Source organism: Pantherophis guttatus, chromosome 1, assembly GCF_059756535.1.
Source record: "Pantherophis guttatus breed Tessera chromosome 1, ASM5975653v1, whole genome shotgun sequence".
NCBI lineage: Eukaryota > Metazoa > Chordata > Lepidosauria > Squamata > Colubridae > Pantherophis > Pantherophis guttatus.
This window is the reverse complement of record NC_142063.1, coordinates 327,483,452-327,497,024: the sequence shown is the minus strand read 5'-3', so window position 1 is coordinate 327,497,024 and position 13,573 is coordinate 327,483,452. Positions and strand designations below refer to the sequence as shown.

Below are 13,573 nucleotides of genomic sequence, written 5' to 3'. Positions count from 1 at the left end.
ACTGGCGAGTAGGTCGTCGAACCAGATGAGGTTGTTTGCGGCCTTGGATAGGCATATGTACTCCGCCTCTGTGGTTGAGGTAGCCACTAAGTTTTGTTTTCCCGTGTATCAATGTACCGGACTATTGTTCAGGTAGAATATGTATCCTGATGTGCTTTTCCGGCTTTTGGTGTCACCGGCCCAGTCAGCATCGGCATAGCAGGAGAGGACGGGTTCGTTGGACGGTTCTGGTTCTAGGACTAGGCATGCATCGGCACTTTGCTTCAGGTACCTCAGTACCCTCTTTACAGCGTCCCAGTGGTACAAGGTGGGTTTACCTACATGCCTGGACAGCAAATTGACTGGTAATGTGATGTCTGGCCTAGTCCAGTTGGCGATATATAAAAGAGAGCCTATGACTGATCTATATAGTGAGTTGTCTCCAAATTCGGGTGATTCACCATGCATATTTTTTAGGAAGTCCGGTTGCGTGGGTGACTCACATCCCTTGGCATCTGCCATGTTGCATTTGTGCAGTATTTCTTCTATCTTTTCTTTCTGGGACAGTTGGAAACCCTTGGGAGTTTCACTGACTTGTACGCCTAGGTATTTGTTTATCTTCCCTAGGTACTTTAATGTGAAGTGCTCACTCAGTTTACTGGCGAAGGCGTTGCGGTTTCCCTCGTGTTTACTGATGTAAAGTATATCATCCACGTAGACTAGGATGTATTCTGGTGAATTTCCCTCTCTCCTGGTAAAGAAGCAGTTGTCGGCTACGGTTGCTGTAAACCCCATTGACTTCAGGACCTCAACTAGACATTCATACCAGCGTTTGCCGGATTGTTTCAGTCCATATAGGCTTTTGTGAAGTAGCCAGGTATCCACCCTGTTGGTCTCTTTACTGTGTGGTGCCCTAACGTATATTTCCTTGTCTAGATTGGCGTGCAGGTAAGCTGTCTGCACGTCGAACTGGTGTACCTCTAGCCCTAGCAGGGAAGCGATAACCAGGGCACTCTTGACACTTTCAGTCCTTACGGTTGGGGAGTAAGTGTCAGTGTAGTCTTCTGGGAATCTCTGGGCGAATCCCTGGGCAACCAGTCTGGCCTTGTACAGGCTTTGACCACTTTCTAGGTCCTTGATCTTGAAGATCCACCTGGTGCCTATCGTATTTTTACCCTCTGGAACCTTGGCTGGGGTGTAGACCTCTAGCTCCCTCAGACTGTTCATTTCTTTGTCCATGGCCGATTCCCACTTTGATCTCTCCTCTTGTGGTAGTTTCAATACCTCTTCATATGAGTTCGGTGTGATTTGGTTTGTGTGTATGTGCATCACGTAGTCATTTAACCTTCTGGGTAATTGGTTCCTGGTCGTTCTGACTGGCCTATCTGTCGTTTGCTCAGTGTCATGTAAGTACCTGGCTTCCTTTTGTGTTAGTGAGTCTACACTTATCTTGGGGTGATTCCCTTTCCATTCCCCAACCTTGATGTCCTGTCACTTGGGTTTTTGTTCCATTCTTTCCTGTCTATCTGTCGTTTTGTGTTTGTCTAGTACTCGCTCGTCTGGTCTAGTCTCCTGCCTGGTGGGTACCTCATTGAGGTGTATTCTGGACCAGTTAGCTTGCTCATGGAATACCGCTGTCCTAGAGACCACGAACCTGTCGTTATTGTCTACAAATCTAAAGCCTTTGGTACCTGGCTCGTACCCCATAAATCTCAGTCTCCTGGATACTTTGTCCCCTTTCTTGCGCAGCTGTTTGGGTATATGGACATCAGCGGTTACGCCGAATATATGTAGGTGTGCTATTTGTGGTTTTTTGTTGTACATGAGTTCATATGGCGTCTTGTCTATTACACTGGACCAGGTTCTGTTTAATGTGTAGTTTGAGTAGACTAAGGCCTCAGACCAAAAATGTTGACCAATTCCCGCGTCCTCTAAGGCGCATCTGATCATGGTCTGTAGCGTGGAATTCTGTCGTTCTACGACACCATTCTGGAAGGCTGAGAATGGGGATGACGTAAAGTGAAGCACGCCTTTGGATCTGAGCCAATGAGAGAAATCCTTAGACAGAAACTCAGATCCTCTGTCTGTCATGATTTGTTTGATTTGGGTGTTATTTTGAGTCTCTACCCTTTTGTAGAACTCTTTGAATTTTTGGAAGGCCTCATCCTTTCGTTTTAGGGTGTAGACGAAGCCATAACGACTATAGTCGTCTACGATGGTGAGAAAGTATCTTTTCTGGTATTTGATGATGGCCTTAGTGGCCCCACCAGATCCATATGGACTAAATTGAATATTTGTTTGGAGGCGCGTGAGGATTTCTTAGGTCTGGGCTTGACCTTTAACTTAGAACATTTGCACACCGAGCACTCGAGGTAATTTTCACAACTCTTTATTTTGATGCCCTCGGTACAGTTGGCCATTTTTTGGACTACGGGGAAGCTGGCGTGCCCTAGTCTCCGGTGTAGTAAGTGAGCACAGCCATCATGCATGAGTTTGCCTATCGATGGTCTTCCCTGGGTGTGTTCAGTGGTGTGTGTCTCATGTGTCGTGTTCTCCTCGCTCTCCGTCTCTCCCTCATTCACCTGTCCTTCCCCATCTTTGTTCTGATCAGTGTCCTTTGTGCATTCTGAGTTGGTGTATGTGCTGGGTGTGTTACTCTCATGGAATGTTATGTATGGTAGCCCTTGCTTGACTGTCACTCTACCTACACTTTCTCTACCCTTGCTAACGTGAGCCTTCCCTTCTGCGAAGGTTACCTTAATCCCTGATTCTTCACTGAGTTTTAACGTGGCCAATATGTTGTGGGGTATCTCCGGGACCAGTAGTACCCCCTCTATTTTCCCTATGCCTGGCAGAGTAACTACCCCCCTGCCTGTTACCTTAACCTCGCTTTGGTTTGCAACCTTGATTGAAAAATTCTCCTCCGTGAATGAGGAGAGTAGACTTTGGTTATAGGTCGTGTGGTTGGAGGCCCCAGAGTCCAGGAGCCACGAGTTGGCCTCCCCATCCTGACATGTTATGTGGGAGCGCTCCCCTATCCCATACAATGATCCTGTTCTGCTGTCACGTGAACTATCCCTGTTCCCCTTCCTGTCTCTGGGATTGGGGGAGTCCCTGCATCTGTACCTCTCCTCAGAAGTGTGTCTCTCTGTCTGTCTGAATCTATGTTCTGGTCTACTTCTCTCTCTGTAGTTCTTGGGGCAGTCTCTCTTGAGATGTCCCCTTGACCCGCAGCTATAGCACTCTGTTACGCTATGCTGCCTGTCTTGGAAGGCTACTTTCTTTTCATGTTTATGTTCCCTGGAGGAGCCAGAGCGGCTCCTTTTCAAATTGTCTTCAGCGATCAGTTTGTTAGACAGCTTCTCAACGGATAGGAGGCCTAGACTAACAGTATCTAAGTGTGCTAAGAAGCTGTCCCATGAGTGATCTAAAGAGTTAATTATTACACTCTTCATGATCTGGTCTGATATGACTTCCCCCCTAAGGTGTAGTTCTGCCTGGTAGCGTTTAGGGACACCAGATGCTCACTTATGGGGGTCCCCGGTTTGACTCTGGCAGAGAAGAAGTCTTTGGAAATCTGGGTAGTGGTTGCCACACTTTCACTGTAAAATAACCCAAACATTTTTTGTATGATTTCTGACACGGTAAGATTGTGACCAATGCTATGGTAAATAGTGGGAGATATGCTAGAAATTAAAAGGTAAAATGCCCTATGGTGCATACAGTCCAACTCTAAAGTCCATGGTCTCTCTGGGGGTTCATTAATAAAATGTGACATGTTTTCTTTTAGGAACACCACCTGAAGCTGCTGTGACCACTCTAGGATATTGCCCCCATCCATCCTCAACTTTGGAAAGTCACTTGGTAAGTTCCCAGCATTATTTGTAAAATTACTTACTGCAGGCTGCTGTCCATGGTTCTTTATGTGCCTATAGCAGCAGTACGGCATGGGAACGCTTGCCGGTAGTTTAAAAGTCCCGCTTTGCAATTTTTTTCTTTTTTCTTCCTCTAGGCGGAAGAGCGCATGTGCGAAGTCCATTTCAGCTCTGCCGTCGTCGTGGAAGGACCTGTTCATCGCGGCTCCGGCGTAGAGGCCTCTGTCGGTCAGGTAGGCCTCGGCTTCGGTCTTGGGGGTCTAGGTGTGCTCCGGAAGGTGTCGTCCCGCAGCGGCTTCTCCAAAATGAAGATCCTGATGGCGTTGGGGTCCCGGCGACGAATGCAGGTAGCTGCCCCAGTCCCTGCGTTCCGGGGTGCGCGGCCTGGGCGATCAGAGGCGCGGTGTTCTTGGGGTGCGTAGGGGGGTTGGTGCGCTGGTGTGGGCATCCGTGGTCCTCGGGTGGGTGTTCCGGTGCCCCTCTTCTCACCTCCCCTTTCGTTTTGGTCCCTCCGGTTTCCCTTTAGCGATTTTGAGGCCTGGGCCGAAGGCAGCGGCAAGAGTCTTCATGGCCTTATCGACTTGCCGCTCGGTCGGGGTGTATCTGGGGTCTGAATCGGATTCAGTCCCCTCACCCCGGTCGCTTTCTTCGTCGCTTATGGTCGGGCATTTTTCGCGCGCCGGCCATTTTGAATTCTGGCTGCCGATTGGATGGGGGTCGGCCATCTTGTCTGACCACGTGGACAAAGATGGCCGCCGTTTCAAATTTTGAGCGGGGCTTTGGGGCTCGGTGACTGTTGAGGCGTCCTTTTGGGGCGATCCACTCACCGAGTCCAGCTCCTCGAGCTCCGGATCCGAGTCTTCCTCGCTCCTCGCCACCTCGTGGTCCATTATGAAGCTCCACAGGTCTGCGAGGAGGTTCTTGTCGCTGGCTCGCTCCCTTAGTAATCATAGGACATCGAGCCGCAGCCTTTCTTCCTCCCGGTCGTCATGGTCTGCTATTTTTCCTTTCTTGACCTCCCCCTTTTTTTCTGTTGCGGTGGCTTTGGGGTCGATTGAGGTTTCTACCTTCCCTGGCGATCCCGATGGGTTACTCTCTCGTTGCTTTGGAGGTGTCGCCATCTCGTAGGTAGTGATGTGTCCTCGTTGTGTGATCTGGAGTTATCGGGCCATATAACCATCCTCTGCTACCATATTGTTACAGAATCCATGGATCAGGCCCAATAACTGACACGATTCAATCATTTAAACAAGTCTCTTTTATTTACAGGCTCAACATAACATCACATGCTGTATCTGGAAGTGAGAGTCAGGAAGGAGTGTGCCAACCTTTTATACCTGTGGGCGGGGACTCAGGTAAGGAGTGGTCTGTGGGTGGAGCTGGCCAAGTGGGTATTGGTGTTAACCCCTGCACTACCGTGTCCCTATTGACCCCTGGCATGGGTAAGGCATTTATGTGTGACAATATCAAGTAACAAAAACAGAACACTAGCAATAATAATAGTATTAAAGTCATCATTGTATCAAAATTAACAGACCATAAATAAGGATTAAAAAACAATCCCATGTATCTCTTTTAATCCCTGAATGCTCTCCTAAAGATCAGGTTTTAGTTACTGTATGAAATGGCAGGAGCATTGAGGCTTTACAGATTGCATTGAGGCAGCATATTTCATAGGAAGTATACCTACTCAGAAGGGGAGCCCAGAACATAAGCTCATAGACCAGTGTTTCTCAATCTTGGCAAATCTTAAAATATATAGACTTCAACTCCCAGAATTCCCCAGCCAGAATTCTGGATCTTGAAATCTATACATCTTAATGTTCGTAAAGATTGAGAAATATTGTTCTAGATCAGGGCTATCAAACTCGCGGCGTCATGGTGGTGTCACATGACAGATTGGGACTTCCCCCCACCTTTGTTAAACAGGACATGGGCCAGGGCATGATGCATCCGGCCCGCAGGCTGTGAGTTTGATAGCTCTGTCCTAGACTGAACAGATCCTTCCCAGAATCCCTCACTCCTGTCCATGCTAGCTGAGCTGAAGTTTTATTCCTTTATTGCTTTACAGGGTTACAAAATTCATGCAGGTTTTTCTCAGAGAGATTGAATTATATATGGGAGGACTAAGCTGTTTTGTTCCACTCTCATGCATGATTTTATTCCTTTGTATTTTTCAGTAGAACTGTTACCTCCTATGTCACCTCATCCTTGTTCTTTTCTCTCCTGAATCTTCTTCAGCATTGCTTTATTTTCTTCTTGTCAAGTTGAAAATGGCCCAACTTTCTTCTTTTCTGACATTTTCTCCCCTTTGTCTTTCCCTTTCTTCTTTCTCTGATGTACTTGCTCTGCCTCCCACATCTCTTATTTTCAGTCTCATATACTCTTACTCTCTGCTCTCAGCCCTTGGAATAGGATTCTGTGCTTCAAGTCTTTGCTTTCCCCATATCCTGAGCAACCCATTTATATGACATGGTATTTTTCCGCAGTACATTTTACATGATTTGGTACATTAGTACATTTTACATAATTTGGATCCTTTATGCAATGATGTCATGTCAACAGCCCTCTATATCTCTTGCCCCTGTGATGGCCATGATCAAGATCCTGGTGAAAGGAAGATCATACAAAAAGCTCTGCCTTCACAGAGGCTTTGTAAAGGTAGAAGCTCTTCCTTCTCTCTAGTAGATCCATAGTCATTCTACTACTGAAGATCCAAATCCAATAGCAGTGACGTCAGCTACTCATAAACTATTACCCTTATAGATTTACAGATTTATAGAGTTGGAAGGGACCTTGTAGGTCATCTAATCCAACCCCCCGCCCAAGCAGGAGACCCTACAACATTTCTGACAAATGGCAGTCCAATCTCTTCTTGAAAGCTTCCAGTGATGAAGCTCCCACAACTTCTGAAGGCAGGCTGTTCCTTTGGTTGATTGTTCTCACTGTCAGAAAATTTCTCCTTATTTCTAGGTTGAATCTCTCCTTGATCAGTTTCCATCCATTATTCCTTGTCTGGCTTTCAGGTGCCTTGGAAAATAGTTTGACCCCTTCCTCTCTCTGGCAGCCCCTCAAATATTGGAAGACTCCTATCATGTCTCTCCTGGTCCTTCTCTTCACTAGACTAGCCATGCCCAGTCCCTATAATCATTCTTCATATGTTTTAGCTTCCAGTCCCCTAATCATCCTGGTTGCTTTTCTCTGCACTTTTTCTAGAGTCTCAACATCTTTTTTATAATGTGGTGACCAAAACTGGATGCAGTATTCTAGGTGTGGTCTTACTAAGGCTTTATAGAGTGGTATTAGTACCTCCCTTGATCTTGTATGTATATATACCCTGAAGGGATATTATGCATCGAGAGTTAATGCTTGATTCTGTGTCCCCTCTTTCACTCTCTCTGCCCTGCCCTTCATCTATTAGATTACTACATCCCCCATCCCCCATCCCAACTTTCTGCCTTTCTTCCTAGGCACTTATAGGCGGGATACAGGTTCTTCAATCCATCTCTTGGTAGGATGTAGCTAACTAGTTGCTAGCCTTTGTAAACTTCTAATATGTTTCCTGTAAAGAAATCCCCTTTCTGTTATGGTCATAAACCTGCTTTAGTCATTATTGTGCATAAGACAGATTTCTGCTTTCAGGAATGCTTCCTTGCACCAATAGAATGTTTTGACCTTCAATATGTAGAAATGACAGAAATCTGTATTTTTTATCAACCAACACCCCCCCCCCCCCGGCCAGCCAGCTAACAGATCAAGAGCTCCAATGGAAATGAGAGAAAATCAGAGTCAGAAGGAGGTGGTCAGGGAGAGATTTCCTGCTGGAACTAATGCCTGTCTATGTCTATGTCTGTATAAATTACAGTTTCATCGAAAAGGAAACAGAAAGCAAGAATCCAAGGGAGAAGATGACAAGGGACGGTGCAGAGGAGTAGCTGGAGTGTCAGCAGCTAAAAAGATGATAAGTAGAGGCAACTCCAGGTAGCCCGGAGGAAAAGTAAAACTGGCCACCAATAAAACACTGAGGAAAGGAACAACAACAGCTTGACAAAGAGCTGAGGCTCACTTTTAAGTGACTCTCCCAGCAGCTGGACAGCAAAGGATCTACCAAAAGTGAAGAAGATCAAAGACAGAGGGAGCTGGTAACCTAAGAGACTCATGGACAAAAAGGACTGCAGCTAAAAGGAAGAAGGTGACTGGAGTGAACACAGCAGCAATTAAAGAACCAGTCACAATTTCAGCAAAGACCAGGGATTTGCTTGATCTACAGGCAGCTGTTTATATACCTCAAACAGAAAGTTGGAAAAGGAGACAAACTGATGAGACACAGAACATAAAGCTAAAAAAAAGGATTGCAGTATTTCTGTAAATAAATAAGTCAATAAGGATAAGCCTTGGGCATAGAAAGTAGGGCAAAATCAGCAGAGGGGAAGAAAAGAGTGGGGATTAAAACTTTAAGTTAGCAAAACTAAAGTTCTGTTTTTGTAATTTGAGCAATAAAGAAATCCCTGCAAGGGTAAAACTCAGACCAATTTGTTGTCCTACTTTTGTCTGTCCCCATCTGAAACCAAACCATAATAAAGCTGCAGACAATATTGGTAGAATCTCTTCAGTTCTCCGGCTGGGTAGGGACCCCCAATGCAGAAGTTTATTACTAAAACCCAAAATGGCCCCTGCAACAAGCAGGAACCTCACACAGCCACAAAAAGCCCAAAAAACCAACTTTCACACTTTACACACACACAACACAACACAACACAACTGGCTCACCCACAATGTAAAAGCAGCTGTGCTAGACCCAAAATGGCCCCTGCAATAAGCAGGAACTTCACACAGCCACAAAAAGTCCAAAAAACCAACTTTCACACTTTACACACACAAAATTCCACATACAGCTTTGTGAGATTTTGTGTGTTTGTGTAGTTAGAGTGAAACACTACAGAAACATACAAAATCTCAGAAAGCTGCACAAATTTTATTTTATTTTATTTTTATTTTTACAGTATATAAAAGCAGCTAAATTTAAAACTTCCTAAACTTTAAATGGCTAGGTCTAAAAAAAGAACAACTAAAAAACCCCCCCAATTAACTATTTTTTTTTAAAGCTCCCAAAGGGGAAAAAAACTTATCCAATTGAAGGGACAAGGCAGGCAGATAGAGCTGCTCACTGATGAGCTTGATTGCAGGCAGGAAGATTCAGTTGCTTGCTCATGCAATGGATTGCAGGGATTACAGCAAGCAAAGCAAGGCAGGCATTGCAACCAGCAGCTCAGGATTCAGTCCGAAGAGCGAAGGTAAGCAAGCTGGAGGCTGGGGGGGGGAAGGGATTTTTGCTACTGGTTCTCTGCCTGCTGCCATCGCTACCTACTCGCCCGAGCCAGTCTGAACCGGGAGCATTTCACCCCTGCTCAGAACCCTTCAATACAGCTATAAACTGGCAAACAGCTTTGGAGTTGAACTCCAAAGCTATCTGGATGCCAAAAGCTGGGAGGGGAAAAGGCTGCAATCAGTTCACCTTTCAAACAGACAGTAAGTTATGCCTTTCTCCTCTTAGTCACTTCAACGACCACAATTGGGACTAGAATTTCTGTTGTTAAGCAAACTGACTGGTAAGTGAGTCCCACATGGTTTTACAACCTTGTTTGCCAGGGTTGTTAAGTGAACCATTGCAGTTGTTAAGTGAATGCATTAGGAGTCATTAAGGAAATCTGGCTTCCCCCATTGACTTTGCTTATCAGAAGCAAAGCTGGCTGTGAAGGTCCCAAAGTGCGATCATGTGAGCCTGTGATGCTGCAACCATCATAAATCCATGCCAGTTGCCAAGCACCCAAATTTTGATCAAATGACTGTGGGGATGCTGCAATGGTCATGAGTGCAAGGACAGGCCATTTTTTTTCCAGTGCCCTTGCAACTTCAAATAGTTGCCAAACAAATGGTTGTAAATTGAGAATTAATTGTACCTACAATTTAAACCCCAGTATGTATTTACCTGCCAAAGAAACAGATGACATTGTCAGCCCTGAATCTGCACCCTATCTAACAAAATGAAATTCAATGTAGAGAAAAGTAAAGTCTTACACTTAGGCAAGAAAAACCAAAAGTACACATATGGACTGGGTGAAACCAGGCTTAATAGCAGCAACCGTGAGAGGGATCTCAGAGTCTTAGTGGACAACCAACTAAATATGAGCCAGCAGCGTGCAGCAGCAGCCAAAAAAGCCAATGCAATCCTAAATTGCATTAACAGAGGAATACAATGAAGATCAAGTGAGATACTAATGCCACTCTGTAAAGTCTTAGTAAGACCACACCTAGAATACTGCATCCAATTTTGGTCACCACATGATAAAAAAGGTGCTGAGACTCTAGAAAAAGTGGAGAGAAGAGCAACCAAGATGATTAGGGGACTGGAGACTAAAACATATGAAGAGCGGTTACAGGAACTGGGCATGGCTAGTCTAGTGAAGAGAAGGACCAGGGGAGACATGATAGCAGTGTTCCATCACTTCTATCACTAGAGCGTCTTTGGTGAGGGTGCTTTCTGGCTTTCTGGCTTTCTGGCTTTCTCTGAGCCTGATCCCCGGGGTGGGAATGCAAGGTTCGGCAGGGCCAGCCCCCTTTTCCTACTGCCCTGAGCTTATTTACTCTTCCAGCAGAGTTCATTGAAAAGCGTCCTCTGGGCAGTGAAAGTCCCCTGTGTGAGATTTAAAGCTGCCCAGAGGACGCTTTTCGATCAACACTGCTGGTGGCACTGCTCCAATCGCTTCAGGACGGTATCCCTGCTCGTGCACACCATCCGGGCCCCGCAATAGCTGGCCACGCAGTTGCATGAGGAGGAGGAGAAGGAGGAGGGTTGTCTTCGGCAAATCTGCCGCTGCAGCTCATGCTCGCTCCTCAGCCATCCCAGATTTTCAAAAAGTTGCCAAGTAGAAAGAAAAGGAGTAGCAAAGAACCCCAAGGTGAGCTCACTGGGTCAGACCAGCCTTGGGTTTCCAAGAGAGAGAGAAGAGACACAGAGACAGACAGAGAGGGGGAAGGGGGAGAGAGAGAGGGAGAGAGGAGGGGAGAGAGAAGAAAGAGAGAGAGAAGGGGAGAAAAACAGTGAGAGAAATGAGAAAATAATGGAGGGAGAGAAAGAGAGAGGAAAAAGAAGGGAAAGAGAGAAGGGAGAGAGAGAAATGAGAGAGTTGGAGGGAGAGAATGAGAGAGAGGGAAAAGAGAAAGAAACAAATGAGAGAAGGGGGAGAGAGAGAGAAAGAAAGAAAGAGAAAGAAAGAAAGAAAAAGAAAGAGAGAAAGAAAGAAAAAGAAAGAAAGAAAGAAAGAAGGAAAGAAAGAAAGAAAGAAAGAAAGAAAGAAAGAAAGAAAGAAAGAAAGAAAGAAAGAAAAAGAGAGAGTGGAGGGAGAGGAAAAAGAGAGAAAAACAGAAATGAGAGGGAGGGAAGGGGAGACAGAGAGAGAGAGAGACCTATGTCCCACAGAAGACACCGGGAGCCTCAAAACCTGGGTGGCTGGAGGGGGTCATGTGACTGGGTGGGAGTGACGTTGAGTTGGCCATGCCCACCCAAGTTTTGTGGATCCCGGTATTTTCTTTTCTGTGGGAAACGGGTCCAAATGGCTCTTTGAGTGTTTAAGGTTGCAGACCTCTGGACTAGATGACCTACAAAATCCCTTCCAACTCTGTTAATCTGTTAATCTTTCTGTGCATATGCAAATCTAACCATTTTAACAAACGGAGACCTGTTTCCACTAATTTGGAGTCTTTGTTGTCCAAAATCAACAAGGTGAAGAGGGTGGTATGGAAGTTCAGCCCAAAACAGCTTGAGGGCATCACAGTGTGAAAAGTTAGTGAAGTTATTTCAAAAGCTGTTGTTGAATCTGAGGTTGTTTCCCGTTCTTTGCCCAGTTTTTGCCAACTTTAGTGCATTTAGCACATATCAATAATGTTTAATGCATTTTGTTATCAAGGAAACTCCTACTGTTTGCAAGATTACATTTCTAACATCTCCTACGGTGTTGATTGGTGTTTCCACCACATACGGAGCAAATCCATCTTATGATCTCCACGTATTTAAAACTGGTAATGGCAAATAATCAGTGGAGTCAACCTGATGTCACCAAAAAAGCCATTTTTGTTGTTTTTCCCAAAGCGACTGAAGAGAACAGCTTCACAGAATTAAACATTTTTCCAACTTTGTTCATCTAAATGCTTTTTTCCCCAACCTTTTTAAAAGTGCATCTTTTAAAAGAAAAGACACTATTCAGTTAAATTTGATGCCTAGCGACTTTGTGGGACACGTCCAACATCTTTTGTACTGTATCTAATTAGCATTACATACAACAACATACACATACATTTTTTTCAATTCCCAGTTCGATGAAATGATTCCCATGATATTTAATTGTGTAATGGGCATAATAGCATGTCCATAAGAAAAATTCTTATTTGCGATCTGAAATAAAGAAGAATTTCAATTATTAGTTTCTCTCTTGATAGCATTGTATGGACAACCTGGTCCCTCCAGATGTTTGGGCCTTTAATTCCCAGAGTTTATTTTCTATGGGTCATATGAATTGGGTGTGATGGGAGAAACTCCATATTTGTTCTGGCATTTAGCCTATTCAGTATTCAGATATCACGTGAGTGACGTAGCTATTAGATAAATCCACAATTGGCATGAAAAACATACTCCAAGATTGCTCACCAATATTTGAGTTGGAAAGAGCCTATTAGTTAAATAATATTTTCATTAGCACCTTGAACGAAGCAGTAAAGAGTGAACGCTTATCAGGGTTGCAAATGATAACTAGGAGACAGTATTCAGAATTATTTTAATTGGCTAATGAGTTGAAAGAATAGAATTACATAGGGACAAATACAATCTTCTCCAATTAAGAAAAAGAAATTAAATGTGACACTGGAGAAAAGAGAAGAAAAGGATGACCAAGCAGTAAGGTAGTTGGGCATACTGTTGGAAAATCTGAAAGCCCAGGGATAAAGATTTAGGGATAAATCTTCATGGAAGATAATATGGTTGCTAAGTATGGTATGATTGCTAAGAGTTGACAATAACCTGATGGTACATAATTAATCAATCATACAACAGGGGCAGCAACATTGCTGGGGGATCAGAAATGCCAAGGCGGCAGATAGAATATTATGGCACAAGCCCCACCCTTCTTGAATGTGTGTGTGTGTGTGTGTGTGTGTGTGTGTGTGTGTGTGTGTGTGTATAGATGATAGATAGATAGATAGATAGATAGATAGATAGATAGATAGATAGATAGATGATAGAGGTCGAGACAGAGACAGAGACAGAGACAGAGACAGAGACAGAGATATATAGGCAGCATCCTGCAGATCCTACTGGACAGAAGGAAAAATATGTGTGAAAAAGATCTTAAAATTCTACCTGATCATAGACAGCTAAAAAAGAAAAGCAGGGTACATCAAGAGATATGTATGTTCTAAATCATTGGGAGTTGTAATTCCAGTCTATTCTCCATTGGTCTGAATCAGTGGTGGGATTCAAAAATTTTTACTACCGGTTCTGTGGCTGAGGCTTGGTGGGCGTGGCAGGGGAAGGATACTGTAAAATCTCCATTCCCACCCCACTCCAAGGGAAGGATACTGTAAAATCTCCATTTCCTCCCAATCAGCTGGGACTCAGGAGGCAGAGAATAGATGGGGGCGGGGCCAGTCAGAGGTGGTATTTACCA

The 13,573-nt window shown here is 44.6% G+C and overlaps 1 long non-coding RNA gene across 1 annotated transcript; it reads left to right on the top strand.

Moving 5' to 3' along the window:
* Positions 1-3,770: 3,770 nt before the first annotated feature.
* Positions 3,771-8,386, top strand: LOC148116983 (uncharacterized). Its single transcript, XR_015734015.1, has 4 exons — positions 3,771-3,843; positions 3,992-4,087; positions 5,124-5,209; positions 7,720-8,386. It is a non-coding gene; the product is annotated as an uncharacterized LOC148116983 (long non-coding RNA).
* Positions 8,387-13,573: the final 5,187 nt, after the last annotated feature.